Consider the following 15,919-nt stretch of genomic DNA (forward strand, 5'->3'; position numbering starts at 1 on the left):
GTTTTGTTCCGTTTCAAAAGGTCTCCAAAATGCCATGTTGTAGTAATATTAGTAAACCAAATATCCCTCTTATTTCTCCCTTTCGCAATTATAATATGAATGATTAATAGAAGGTGCTTATAATAAATTAAAATTACCTGAAAATTCCGCATTGCTGCACTGCACTGCCAGACCATTTGTTGACAATTGATTTTATGGCCAGGTAGCCCAGTGCGGCTGTGTTTGTGTCCCGTTTGCCCGCGCGCTCATTCTTCAACTGGGCGACCAGACCTATATATGGGTACGGCTAAATAAATATGGGAACAAGTTTTTCAAATATTTTAATGCCGAGTTGCTGCGTTAGCGACCAAACCTGGTACATACTGCCAACCTCTTGTTTCTTCAATTGAGATCGGAAAGACTATTCCGGCTGACGCTTGCAGAAAAGTATATTATAACAAGACCTATATTAACATAGAAAATATTAAATAGTTTTGTAAACATTAATTTTGAAATATGTACCAATTTCCGGGTATCATCTCTGTTGTGGTGTCTTTCAGAGTTCAGTTTGTTATAGATGTCACCTTCGCGGTTAAAGGTCTAGATACGTTTCCTCAGCTTTCTCCAACCTACATCGCTTATCCGCAAACATTGTGCCACTCGATGAAATATTTATTGTCTCAAAGGCGCACGAACTCAATTAACGTCGAATTATGTGTAATTATCCTTCGACATTTAATTTTCTGGCATTCACGCCTCGTCCTGCAACAAATCAATTTTTACAGCTGACCTAAATCAAGGTTACGGTCGTAAATGCACCGCCCGAAGTGCTGTAACTGCTGTTCCTTGTAAATAAATAGAGAGCGGGTAATATTTTATGGCCTTCTGTGGATTTTATTGAAATACGAGTATTTGACGTTTCCAGTCGGTCTGGATTCTCTTTTAACCTGGGGGCGCCGGATAAAATGGAAATGTTTGCATAATTTGATAAAATACCAAGTCCCAGTTGCCGGTTGAAAATAATTTTAAAATTACCCGCAGCCGGATTGATGCAGCCGCGGGATGTGGAATCGCGTTTTGGTTCTCAATAATTCACTGGTGTTCTACTAGAAAATAAGTGATAATAATAGATGGGATGAAATGTAAACGCTACAAACAGACAAATAATGTTTCAGTTTTCACTGTTCTATCGATTTTCGCCCGGAGCGGACAATGGTTCCAGATGTGAGTGTGTTTCGTGATTAATAGCCCAACAATTTCCAATTGTTTGAGCTCTAATTTTATTTCAAACCCGCACTAGTTTTAATGAAACATTTTTTTAAACGTACTCTATTTATATACAGGGTGGCCAAATGAAAACGAAACAGAGCCATTTTCAGGAACTGCGTCAAGATTATAGAAAAACGCTCAGACCTGTCGATTTTAGATAAAAGGGGGACATTCTTTGCTGGTATTTTTGACTTCGCCACTTTCACCCCCAAGCTAGGGTAAGCATCACCCCAAAATATTTAAATGGCATTGGAGGTTGAGTAATATTTATTTTGAAAGCTCTTACAATTTTCTTTACAAAAGACTTTAAATTTTATAATTAAGCCCAATACTTTGAAAAAATTTACATTTTAAAATTTGAATTATGTTTAGTTACTTACTTACTAATTAGTTGATTAAATGTTCAAACTGATGACCACCCGCTTCCATACAAGAATAAAGATTTTGTTCGAAACGTTCGCGCACATTCCGAAGCATTTCCGGAGTGATTCGACGGCATTCGTCGACGATTCTTTGACGCAAATCTTCCAGCGACGCTGGCTGTGTTTTATAGATTTTACTTTTTAGGTATCCCCACAAAAAGAAATCAAGGGGCGATAAATCCGGTGATCGTGGAGGCCACTCAATGCTGCCTCTTCTCCCAATCCAATTCCGTAGAAAACGTTGGTCCAAATACTGACGGACAATTAACGCATAATGCGGAGGAGCACCGTCCTGTTGAAAAATCAAATGATCTTCATCATACTCTGGAACATTTTCAATAATATCAGTCAAGGCAGGGTCAATAGCGTCTTCCAGTAATTGCAAATACATTTGGCCAGTCAAATTACCAGGTAGAAAAAAAGGACCCACCAGCCGGTCACCGAAAATTCCAGCCCATACATTTAATTTTTCCGGTTGCTGTGTATGCACCTCGTGAAAAACTCTTGGGTTTGAATCGGACCAATAGCGGCAATTGTGACGATTTACCGTCCCGTTCAAGAAAAAACTGCATTCATCAGAAAAACAGATGTTAAAAAGGAACTGTGGATCGTTCCCTGCTCGCTCACTCATTATTTCGCAAAATTGCAAACGGCGGTCATAATCATCCTCATGAAGTTCCTGGACTAAATGTATTTTGTATGGATGGAATTTATTCTTCTTCAAAATGGTTTGTATGCTAGTTCGATTGATCCCAGACACAGATGCCAGCTGCCTCGTACTTAATGTAGGATCAAGATGAACTTGTCCCAAAACTGCAACTTCACTAGCTTCATTAACTATAGGTTTTTCAATTTCTCGTTTTTTATTGGCTACGTTCCCTGTCTCTTGAAATTTTTTTACTAACTCTAGAACATACTTCCTCCTGACATGTCGATCTTGATGTTGTTCATTAAATAGCTGAGCTGTTCTATTCGCACATTTATTGTTCATAAAGTAAAGCGAAATGATATCTACCCTTTCCGCAATGGAATAAACCATAGTGTTTAATTTTCAAAAACACAATTAAATAAACTACCAACCAACGCTTCCAAATAATACTAGAAAATAATTTGGAATCCACTAATTTTACGTTCATTGTGTGTGTATAGCATTCATTTCTGTTTTTTACAATTGTGTTTTTTTTTACGAAAGTGATAACAAATCGCCAAAAACCAATGTAACGCAAGAAATACTAAATTTATACCATTGGCGTACTTAACTCGAATGACTGACATTTTTACCGTTACTAATTGTTTGTACATAAGTTTCAACTTTAAAATCAAAATTCTTAATAAGTATTGGGCGGAACTATAAAATTTAAAGTCTGTTGTAAAGAGAATTGTAAGAGCTTTCAAAAGAAATATTACTCAACTCGCAATGCCATTTAAATATTTTGGGGTGATGTTTACCCTTGCTTGGGGGGTGAAAGTGGCGGAGTCAAAAATACCAGCAAAGAATGTCCCCCTTTAATCTAAAATCAACGGGTTTGAGCGTTTTTCTACAATCTTGACGCAGTTCCTGAAAATGGATCTGTTTCGTTTTCATTTGGCCACCCTGTATAAACTATTTGTATTAACGCGCTAAAATAAAAAATAAATGAAATAACTAAATGCTGTCACTGGCTTGAGGCATCCTCAATTTTATTTAGTTAGCCTTCTTCATGCTCTGCCCCCCACAGAACGCATTAAACAACGCCCCTAAAACCCAATGCCCTGGGCACGCCCTTGGGCAAATCGTCCACTTATTTCTAACCCGAATGCGCATCTAAACCTTTTAACAAAGCCGACCTACTGAACTATATTTGCACCGAGTCGTGTGCTAGTTGCAGTATAAACTTCCACAAACTTGGCAGGTAGCGAATTCTCTTGCCGACCGTGAAGATAAAGCAGTTCTTTCCATTCACTGTTATCCTCTAAATGGATCACGACGTTATGTTCCGCTGGAATATCTTGACACGGGCGAATGGAACACAACAGTGAATTCGTAGCAAGTTATCTATCTGTTACCTGTAACTCGGGAAGAGTGTATAATCCTCACGGAAAAAATTCCTCGCAGGGATGCGGATGTTTATCTATTTTTACCGTACACGAGCAAAATTGTAGGAAAAACTACATCGTTCTATGAAGCCTACATCCTTGTGAGGCGCCATTGAGAAATAATTGTTGTGGGTAGCGTGTGGGCAGTGCAACACTGAACTTGGGAGGTCAACAAAGATTAGTGTTACGGAAACAGACTCTGTGAGCGCAGCAAATCCATATTGGAATAATAGCGATTTCCATTGGGGAAAACTGGGGCTGCACTCGGGCAGCACTGACACTCCACTGGTTGTATGAGAAATATGCTCTGGTGCAATCTCAATGGAATGACAATTTTTGCGTTGGTTTCTGACATTATAGGTTATGTTTATGTTTTGATTTGTATTCAGTTTAAAATAAACAACGACGAAGTTACATTGTGTATTCCTGTAGACGAAACGGATCACTTATTTAAGTTTGTAGATGACATTTTCAATGAATCCTTCCACTTTTGGCAGTTGTTTGCGTATAACTGGTATAACATACATTTTTAGTTACTTATATGCGTATAACTGGTATAACATACATTTTATCATCATCACTACTACTACTTGATAAAAACGATAATAATGGAGCAACAACTTTGTCCATATTTACCGCCATTTTTTCTTGCACTGACACCGGCACCAGCTCCAAGACCTCGTGCGAAATAATATGCACTCAGAGCAAGAACTGTTGCTCTAGTTTTCCAATGGAATTTGAAAATTTGCACCGACTTGACCAATGGAACGTCAATGGTGCACTCAGTGTGCACCAGTTTTCTCAAAGGAAATCGCTATTACTGAAGATCTTAGAAAACTGATTAAAACAAATTAACTGATTCAGTAATTTAAATATGAACTACGCCTTCTCTGAATCAAAATAGCAAACAAATGTACAGCATAATTTGTAACACGCGATCACACCTTGTCCTATTGCTCACGAATTGTGTTTGTGGCATTATCGCTGACCTGCACTAAGTCTTGTTCATTATTCGTCAGTATACGAAACTCTTCGTATATTCCCACAGAAAGAAGTGAATCGACATGAGATCTGAACTCCTCTGAAACAAAGAAATGAAACCACCGTTGCCTATCCAACGCCTACTACTTTCGGTATCCCAAAAGTCCACGATCTTCACGGTTGAGATGTGGAAGTATTCCGTCGTGCATGAACCATCCTCCGTAAGATATCTAATAACAAATAAAATTGATCGAGCAGCAATGTGCTTGAAATGTAGGAAAGCATGTCAATTTTCTAGATCCAAAGATTCCAATTTCTAATATTACGAATTCTTTGCCTTGTAAACCGCGCTGATCCACTAAACATTTCGTGTAAACTGCGGATCTTCCAACAATTCACAAAAATTTCAGCAGAGTGCAATATCCGCAGTTATAGGATTTGTTCGAAACGATAATAGTACAAATAAAAGTGATTTTCGCCTAAAATTCCCCAAATCATGTTTCCGACAAGTGAGTTACAAAATTTCTTCGACAAATTCAACAGGACGTATTGTCTCCCCAGCTTTATACAACACATTTTATGCTTTTATATTTTTCTATGTAGCACACTCACAGTACACACAGTTATACGTATTATCACAATATTCTTACTTAGTAAAGGTTGCCATTGTTACATTTTTACACCAGAGCATCTCCGTACTTATTAGCCAACCATTGATCTAAATTATCAAAACTAAATGTATCAAGGGGACACATTTGGCGAGCGACAAGGACATATATTTGATTAAGATACCTATAAAAAATTGCCATGAAATTTTAGATGATAGACTAAATCTCTCTTCAAAATATCTCGGTCCTAATGAATCACCCTGTATATGAAAAACAGTTCCGTAATGTGCGTCATAATTTAAAGGATAATTTTAGGTTCAAGGGATGTAATTGATATCGATTTGGTTGTAATACCACTGAGCTTTGACGTTTTGTAGAGCGATATAAAATAGCATATCATGTTATAACAAATTTACCTAGTATAAAAAAGTAACTATTACAGTGTTATATGTCGAACGTCAATAGTTGAAATAATAAATCTTTATTTAGTTTATTTATTAGATATAAATATATTATGTAATTCGTATACATGCAATTATGCATCGTAAAATGTAATTTATATCGATATCGAGATCTGTATAACGTGTTTAATTATGGTTAATTTAGAAAATTATTGCCTTGTACGAATGTCTTAATAATATCAGGCCACATAAGAAAATGTAAGATGGTAAGAGAAGTAACTTCGAAGCTATACAGGGTATTTCCTTGAAAATGTTGATTGAGGGCACGAAAATAAGCAACTTTTTTTAAGCAACTGATATACATTACGTATTTGATGTCGGAACTATGGCAAAATTCCACACGGGGCTGAAAGTCATTGTTATTTAATGCCCGAGCCTGAACCCTTTCTACATGATAGGGGTGTAATAATTATTGTTCTCGTAGTACACGCCACACGGTACTAGTAGTATTATACGCCGGCTAAGTAATACTGCAACTCACAACGCCCGTGCACAAGATGCACAGGGTCGGCTTACATTTATGGTTAATTGTCTTAATTATTTTCTAGGAAACAGAAGCATTCGGACCATCGGTTGCTTAATAAAAGTTACTCATTTTCGTGCCCGTTTCAAGGATCGCACTTATTTCAAAAACACCCTGTATATGTCAAACAAAAATTAACATTGTAATAGATAACGTAATGTTTATCTGAAGCACAAATGTGCTTTACTGTATTTTAGCGTTCTTTGAATTAAAATTACTTAAAACTTTAAAACGAAACCTCAATATTTGGTCTTTTCCCCCAACTGTAAGTGTATTGATGCACCGAACATCAGTTTATTTGAAGCCGCTCGTAAATACTTCTGTCAGTGTAAACAATAACTTCCACATTAAATATGTCTTGTACATTTTCATCCTTAATTTTCAAAAACATTATGCCTCAATTTATTTTCAAATGATTAAAACCTGAACTATGATTACGTTATTTTTATTAGAATATGTTTTAAGAGTTCGGGAACACGCGACTGTTACAGTCTTTCCGAAGTCAGTTGAATATGCAAAAAAAAACATCTGGTAATAAAATTTAATGAGTTTCATAGGCGTCCCTAAAAAAATTTTCTGCTAAATGTAAAAAAATATAATAATTTGTATATAATGTGTAGAAAATTTCTATTATATGTTCATTTGGCCAACAACATATATTAATTATTTATGTATTATTTATGTTAAATTTCACTTTGTTCCGTTTCAAAAGGTCTCCAAAATACCATGTTGTGATAATATTAGTAAACAAAATATCCCTCTTTTTTCTCCCTTTCGCAATTATAATATGAATGATTGATAGAAGGTGCCTATAATAAATTAAAATTGCCTGATTCACCCCAAATTCCGCATTGCTGCACTGCACTGCTGGGCAATTTATGAACCACTTGTTGCCTGCTGTGATTTATTGCCCAGAAGCCCAATACAACTGTGTTCGTTTTCCGTTGGCCACGCTCGCATTCTTCAACTGGTTGTATACATTTCTACCACCTGCACGTTTAGTTCGACCAGACCTATATATGGGTAAGGCTAAATAAATATGGGAACAAGTTTTTCAAATATTTCAATGCCGAGTTGCTGCTTAGCGGTTGAGCCTGGTACATACCTTGAAATTATAGGTTCTTCAATTGACTTCGGAAAAACTATACCAGAACCGGATTCAGTTTACAAATGCAAATATGAATACGTTCATATAAAATACGTCGTGACACATTAGTCATATGTCATCGCCAATCATTGATCCTTCAGGGAGTTCTGCAGTTTGTTTATCTTTGGTATTAAAGAAGTAAATAACAATTTTAAACCATGAAAATGTTTATCATATAACCTACGAAATTAGTATTAAGCAACATTTGGGTTAATTCCCGTTTTTTTACCTTTTCAATTTACTTTTTCTCTCAATTTTTACATAATGCAGACTGTGAAAATTGTTTATATAGCGTTTAGAGATCTTTTAATATCTCATGAGCCGCGAAATGCGCGAAAGGCGTGGCGTATCCCCATAATTCTTCTAATAAGCACGTTGTGAAAACATTGACTCAGAATTAGAATACGTGCCTCATTACAACTAGAAATGAACTAAGGCGTTCGGGCATCAATAAAGTCAACTGGCGAACGTTCGTTATTATTTTTATTGTAATAAAGAATAGGGCATTTTATTATGATATTTGTAATCGGATCAAAGGCTTGTTTACGCTAGAGCTCGAGAGAGACTGTGAATAATAGGTGTAATGTTTTTAGGACGTAGAATAATTTATAGGCGACGGTCGGAATTATGTTTCTGCGCATATGAAGGTCAAAGCTCATAAGATTTTAAAACATCTCTACATGCTGACTACAACTTACGTCGATGTTCCCAAGAAATGAATGAAGCAGTCGACCGACTGCTATGAACGGGAAATTATAAAAATTAAAATATGGCGATCCATAAATTTCTAGACGATAAAAAAACCTTGATTTCCTCGTTTTTTTTCGACCATAAATATTATACCAACCTTTATGCGACTATTTACCTTTATTAGGCAATTTTACAAAGGCCCTAAAGCCCCTCTCAAATTTCAAATCTCGACTTTGCCCCCATAACTCAGCGCCATTGCGTAGGAAGATCATGGCAAGTAGTATTATTCTAATAAGAATTCTTTTGTTTCAGGATGTCGGCAAGATTTTTATTGACGCCGGCCCCGCGCTGGCTGCGCCGCACAGCTGGATAACTGTAATAAAATTCTTTAACAAAAAGGTATGTGTCATTCAGATTTAACGTAATATCTCCTTGTCGGTATACGCCTTTTTTGCGGTCGCCGCACTGGTTGCGCGGTTCCACCGGGACGAATTCGCTACGGATAGAATTGTAGGAATATCTATCTACCTATACAAGGCAAAACATTAATTTTATAGAACCGTTTTCAATATTAAGTCAGGTTTTATTGAGATTTGTAGTTATTTTAAGTAGTTTCATATAATTAAAAGCTGAAGCCAGAAAGCTTTTGTCTGGTTCAAATAAAACGCTTAAGCTGGCCATACACTAGACGATTTCTCTGGTTTTGTTCAAATAAAATACTTAAGCTGGCCATACACTAGACACTAGACTATATTGTAGCAATATTGTTACGTTTAACAAAAATCTAAGTCAGTCATTGTTTTAGTCCATTATTTGTTTAGTAATTTACTTGACAACAGTAAAGTGATAAAAAAAATGCGTAGGTACCTTTACCGCATTATTAATTAATTAAATACAAAACTAGACTGTTGAAATTCGATGATATGGTTAAAAAGAGACAAAATTTTGTAAACTATGCAAATTTTTTTTAACTATAAAATTATTTCTCTAATCTGTCCTAATTCAACAATATTTGGCCTATATTTACTACCATAACGTTTTAAACATAAAAATGATGCATTGTGTAGTAGAAAGGGACTTTTAAAGGACCAACCACTAGATGATGAAGATGATGAAGATGGAGGAGTAGAAAAGGGAAATATTTAAAATGACCCCCGACTTATTATCACTTTTAATATATTAGCATAAAAATCATGAATCTGTACAATGTGGTTTGGATTATTTTCTTATAAAAGAGTATAGTTTCTTTTAATTTTGATTATATTAGAATTTGTTACTGTAAATTCATCGGGAAAACCATTGTTTTGCTATATTTATACAGTGTGTCCGAAAATGTGGCAAAATTATAACAAATGAAAATGTAGAAACGTAATTTTTTTGCACAATGTATGAATGAAATAACAATCAACTTATAAAAATTAAGTCTCATTTCAAATCAGTGGCGGACATATGAAGTATGTATGCTGGTTACACTTTGTCGTTTTTAAAATGCAAATTTTATTTGACCAAAAATAATCATTTGACTTTATTGCATAGCTTTTACCGTTTTGCTACAAATTAGCAATGGATGTAAAAAAAAAATTACAAAATGCAGCTGCAGATTTTTTTTCTTAAAAATTTAAGACCGTGTTTCTTAAGGAGGTTTATCTGATTTGGAATTGACGAATAAATATTCATAAAAAAAATTAAAATAAGCTTATTAATATGAAGAAAATCCTCAAAAAAAAATTATGAGTAGTTTGGATACCTAAGATACGAGATATTAATAAAATATTTTTTCACGATTTAGTACAGAATCTTATGAGAATGCAGATTATTTTGGTCTTTGCACTTAGAATGCGCAACAATTGACGAACAGTTTCCACAACAACTTGTATAAATAGGAAATCGATATCTAAGGAACCGTATGACAGCTTATAGAAATCGATTAGGTACTTGTAAGATACATAATTTATAATAATTCTCCTTCAAACTGCTGTCGTTGACTAACTTATCCTCCATATGCGTGATAGCGGCAACACCGCGGTCTCGATGTAGCGTATTATTTGAAATTCTTAAGTGTTCAAACAAACAGAATGATCGAACGGGAGTGAGCGAAAGCCGAGCCGAGCGCGCCAGCCAAGTGCAACGTTGCTAAATCTAAAGGCTTTCTACTTTAGTTACTACGAATCTACAGAAACTTTCGTTAGACTTTAGACGGATCTCCGTACCCAATAAACCTCCTTAATGACGAAAACACCCTAATTATAAATTTATCTAAACGTCTTTCCAAATTACTATTTGTACCAAAACGGTTTTAAAAGCTATGTTAAAAAGTCAAGATGTCTATTTCGTTCAAAATAAGATTTACATTTCAAGAATAACAAAAAATATTGTTTATCCAGTGGCGTGCCGTAATTTTTAAGAATAGTGTAACAGCATTGTTGAATGCCGTTTTATCAACGTATTGAGGCTGACAACTAAATCAAGCTAAAATTTATTGAATCTGTTTATAATTACATCAGTCAGTGGCGGCGATGCTGGGGAATAGCGTCATAGGCCTTTTGATATAATTGTATTTCAAACAAAGAAGATCTCTTCCATTTTATAAAAAAGTGCAAATTGCTATGCCTGTGGGGTTTGTGATTTATTACATTGTATTTGCCACTAAAAAACACTATCATTGCTTTCTGAAACTAACAGTTTTAGAAATATTTTTATTATTTCAACTACATATGCGATTTGTTTATTTTGGGCTAAAAAAACAATCATTGGAAAATTACTTATTTTGCGAATAAAAGAAAGTGACATTTATTTCTTGCAATACAATCAAATCAATCAAATTGACCCATCGAATTTCCAAAATACCCAGTGATGTTGAAATTCGGGGGTTCAATAAAAGTTAAACATTTTCAGAAACATTTGTGATATTTTTTTATAATTTTTGCACCTTGCACGTACTTTGAACTTTTCAAAATGTTAACTAATTTATTTAAAACTAGACTGTCGCTCTCCACTTTTTTTATATATCCGAGTAACAAAGAAAATGGTTTTCAGGACCAAATCTACATTCATTTTGTGGCTATTAGTAGTACCTACTATGAAAAGTTTTTATTTAAAATATCTGTAAATATAGCGACGTTAATAATGTTAACATTTCCAGTTATATTAAATTAGGAACACCCTATATTTTCGAATAAGCCAAAATTAAAACGAATTCGCTTACTTTTGTTATTTACGGATCATGTTTACATAATGATACAACAGAAACCTTTTATTTTTAATATCGGCAATACAATTACGAATTCCCAGGGGCATTAAGTCGTCCGTTTTCGACTCATTTTCCTACGCATTGTAGCGACCGATTGTTTGCCTTTCTGATAAAGCATTTCCTGGTTTCGAGGTAACGTTGAACAAGCCTAAAATCAATTTTCGATTACGATTTAATCAGATTTTCTATTATTAACCAGTTTGGGAGATATTCAAGCCTTCAAATGTACGGTAATATGTCGGGTCGTACTATAACATCGCTCTAACTGCTCATTTGAAACTATTATGAGGAAGAAGATTACTATTAGATGTGTTAGTGATTAAGAGCAACCTAATCTGTTGTAACAGGTATTAGACGTTATTTTTTTATATGTATTTAATACAACCTAATTCTAATTTTCATTTAAATTTAATGAGTATATTTTATCAGATCTCCAAAACGCTTAATATTCATTATGTTTAACGTCGCAGTAATATTATCTTGAAAATTGTACTATGCATTACCGATACCAACGAGACCTTGCAGTTAGTATTCCACTTCTATTGGAAAATAACGAAAACGAGAAACTCCAGTCGGGTTTTCAACAGAACATGTAAAAGATTTATCCGGGTATCTCCCTGGAGTATTTTATGTTAAAAGTTCGTGGAGGTTTAGACGTAATAGGAAGTGACGACATGGTCGTTGCAATTATTTAGTCCTGCAGCAAAGAGAATAGTGAAACTCTAGTAGTTGGTCGTGTGCTCAGATTTGTACATTTTCAAAATTGTAGCTCACCGAGACTTTCAGTTTAATCGTATCATTGTGGTTTTATAAACTACGCTATCGTATATCTAACGATCGTATCTTAACTTCTTACCATAACTTATTTTATCGGCATCAGTGGTTGTATCAACCTATAACATTAACTCATCGCGAATCTTTCTAAATTGGATTTGAGTGTCCTTCTACATATTTCATTTTTATTGCCCGTAATTAATTTTCGTTAAAAACTCTATTTTCAGAATGCATATATTGGCTCTACCGATTTCGATGGAATTCCTCGATTTCATAGGTATATTGGGGAAGTAGAAATTTTATCAAATTAAATGCTCTTAACTGCCAAAGTACTGAACGAATAAATTTGTGAACATTTTCATTCATGTTTAAAAAAAATGATAAGTTGAATTGTTGGGATAGGGCCAAAACTTAATATTTATGTGATTTATACTCGACGCCACAGGAAAAAAAATAAACATATACAGGGTGATTTAGAACTTATTAAAAAAAAATAATAAGACGTACAGGGGACTCTTACAAATATAATTTTGTAAAGAAAAAATCAAAAAAGGCAGTACGAAAGTGATTTAAAAATACACTTTCATGACGACAAAATGTGATAAAAATGGATAAAAACTTGAAAGAATTTCGCAAGGCAAGAAATAAATAGAATTTTATAGCGCCTATTTTATATCAGCAAATTCAACTGCTTTTGCAGCTATTCTTTTATTAATTACTAAAATTAATTTGTGGTTTTACTTAATAAAATAATTTGACATACCTGATGTTACAACTGTTCAAAATTTTGTCTACCAACGTGTAGCAACATTTGAACCCTCTTACACAGTTTGTATGAACTAACACAAATGTTGTCTTGCTTTACCATAACACAAATACTTCACCATAATACAAATGTTGTCTTCCTTCACTATAAAGTAAAACGATATCCATTAACTCTGAGTTGCTATACACGCAAGCCATTTCAGATACTACTAAAAAACTATTGTAAACACTATCGCAACGACGATTGTAAAATCAGATTTGAGTATTCGGAGTCGTGGCTCTCCACGCGTATTACGAATGACGTTAGAGACTATAGTTGTCCAGCTATGTAATGGTTGAAAGTACTACAACTTCAATAATTTTTTTCTCGGAAACTATACGGATTTTACAAAAAAAATAATTTTTTTACGATATTCAGTTCATTTCTCATGCCGCATCTATTCCCAAATTTTTTTGTATAAGTTGTGAATCACCCTGTATAATGTCGCAGCACCGTTGATTAATTTGAAATTTTAATAAAAAAATTCCTAAAATAATGCGAAGACAAAGGCTGCAATATGTAAAAAAATATCATATTAAATCAATGAGGTTTATGATTAATATACATTTTATCTAGACCAATGATTACGGTGATTAAATTTGACAAAGGAACACACACATAAGTAAGTACGAAAGCAGGAGATACTGGAATAAAAAACAAACAGTAAATAGTCAAATATGATGAAATGCAATTATCACACGACTTTGGAGGATCCAATTAAAACTTTGTTTATGAATTTAATATAAACAAAGGTGGCATTTATTATAGCTATACATATCACTAATATTTTCGCTTGAGCAAGTGCCAACAACAAATAAAACACTTTAATCTATTAATCTCATTCTTACAATTTATATATACAAAATTATTCATAATCGGGATTATAAGAAGCACAACACTTTACACGTCTGCAGATCCAGAAAAAACATTGAATTGATCTGAAATATTAAAAGAGCGAACTGTATTTCAAAAAATAATTCAGTCAATTTTTCGTTTTTTTTATTGAAACTTTAAGGATTTGTCTTCAAAACTTGAAACAATCAGTGGCAAACCATTTTTTTCTCATTACACTATTACATATCCTTACTACCTACGCCCATGGCGATATAAAAAAATATTTTAAAAGTCGGAAATGAATCATTTTAGGAATTACCATAGTACATATACCAAATTTCAATAAATTATTTTTTCCGGTTCCTGTCATACAGGGTATATTAAAGCGAAGGAGCACAAATGCAAATATATTTCACATAATAGACCACTACATAATTTGTATACAATTGTATCAACCTGTGATGGGAATAGTGGGAGAGACACTGTCATTAAGAACGTCAGAATTTCCACTACACTGGATTTTTTGTAAACTCGATAATTTATTTGATTCTCAATTGAATTTCAGAGAAGAAAGAAGCTTGCGATATACTTAAATAAAAAGAAACTAACTTTGAACCTGTTAATCTAAAGCATCTAATGAATTTTTAGTTGCGAATACAATTAAAATAAGTACAATGTAATCATTAAGAATAAAAAAACTGGGGTAGAAATTTTAAATTTTCTAAAGGGTAGTACGGGGCAAATTTCTACGCCTTTTAATTTTCGAGACTTTAGTGATGACACCTAATCTAACTTTAATATTCTTAACGTTTTCATTGTTTTATTATTTAATGTAAGTTTTTAGTATTACAAGTAGGTAATTTGCATTATACGTAGGATGCCTTATTGTGTGACTTATTATTTTTCAAAAGTTGTATGGTACCCACATATTTAAAGTGACAAATACGGCTAAAACACTAACTTATTCATCTATAAAGTCTTAATAAAGTTAAGATCCGTTGCATTTTGATTTTGAAAGCAATTGCAAAACTGAACGAGACGACGACTAGGAAATCTACTGTTTCGCTACAACGTCCGATCACTGTGTACTCCGTCGGCCTGCGCGGCGTGTCCCCTATTTCGAAGTGGAGCGCCGAGTTAACGGGAGTTAAGGGGTAATTTGCTTATTTTCTAAAAGGTCTAGAATTTTTTTGTTTCAATTTTCTGTCTATTAGACCTTCCGAATACGTGGGTAAAATTAATGGCATCATAACCGAAGCTCTCTGTATAAGCGCAGTAGAGAAAATCTTCCCACCATTTCGCTTTCATATATGGCATTTTTATGTAAATTCTGATACAATATGATTATACAGTTACCGCCGATTTTAAGCATCCCAATGCTATAAAAAGTTGTTTTACGGCAATCAAATTCACGAAATTTTTATATATCTTAATTTAGGGAGTTTCCAAACAATCTTTTCCTTTCCTTTTTATCAATTAATCCGACTGAATCGCCTGACACTCAACGGTTTATCGAACACTGACCATACCTCTTTCTCCTAAAAGTAAATCACCTTTAAGACGCCGTAAGGGAAGCACTTTATTGGTCTTTTTCCCCGGGACTGACGTTTTAATACACTAAAAGGACGGCCCTAGGTATACATCACAGCACCAGCTATGAGTTGTTCGACGTTTCCCATTTCCTTGATCAATATGTGCAGTGATTGATCGGACCCTTTTGATACCATACTGCCTGTTCTGATTAATTCTCTCTACTTGCGTTTACTTGTTTTAGATCGCAATTTGGAGAGTTGATTCAAAAGCGTGTTTACAAATTTAAACGTCCTAAGCGTCTTAAAGAGAATGCTAACAAAATGCAGAGTGCGTGCGATTTAGACAAACTCACCTTAGTCCAAAAGTTGATACTTACAGAGATACAGGGTGTTTAATGCAAAATATTATTTTAGTTTTTTCTTATTTATTTCATAATAAATGCTCATATCGAGACGAAATTTTGGTGTTAGGGGTTTTCTGGGGCGAGAGATTGAAATATATCCATGGTTTGCTTGTAGCTCATAGAGAGCGCCACCTGCGCTAGGTCGAATGCGTTGAAAACGACAG

General features: G+C 34.2%; 1 protein-coding gene across 1 annotated transcript in view; it reads left to right on the top strand.

Annotated features, from left to right (window-relative positions):
- Positions 1–15,919, top strand: part of LOC108914928 (putative mediator of RNA polymerase II transcription subunit 26) — a 412,039-nt gene that overhangs the window by 325,781 nt on the left and 70,339 nt on the right. The window contains exon 3 of the mRNA XM_018720850.2: positions 8,469–8,555. The gene's annotated coding sequence lies outside the window, so the exon portion shown is untranslated. The remainder of the gene's footprint in view (positions 1–8,468; positions 8,556–15,919) is intronic.

Source organism: Anoplophora glabripennis, unplaced genomic scaffold (genome assembly GCF_000390285.2).
Source record: "Anoplophora glabripennis isolate ALB-LARVAE unplaced genomic scaffold, Agla_2.0 scaffold19, whole genome shotgun sequence".
Classification (NCBI taxonomy): domain Eukaryota; kingdom Metazoa; phylum Arthropoda; class Insecta; order Coleoptera; family Cerambycidae; genus Anoplophora; species Anoplophora glabripennis.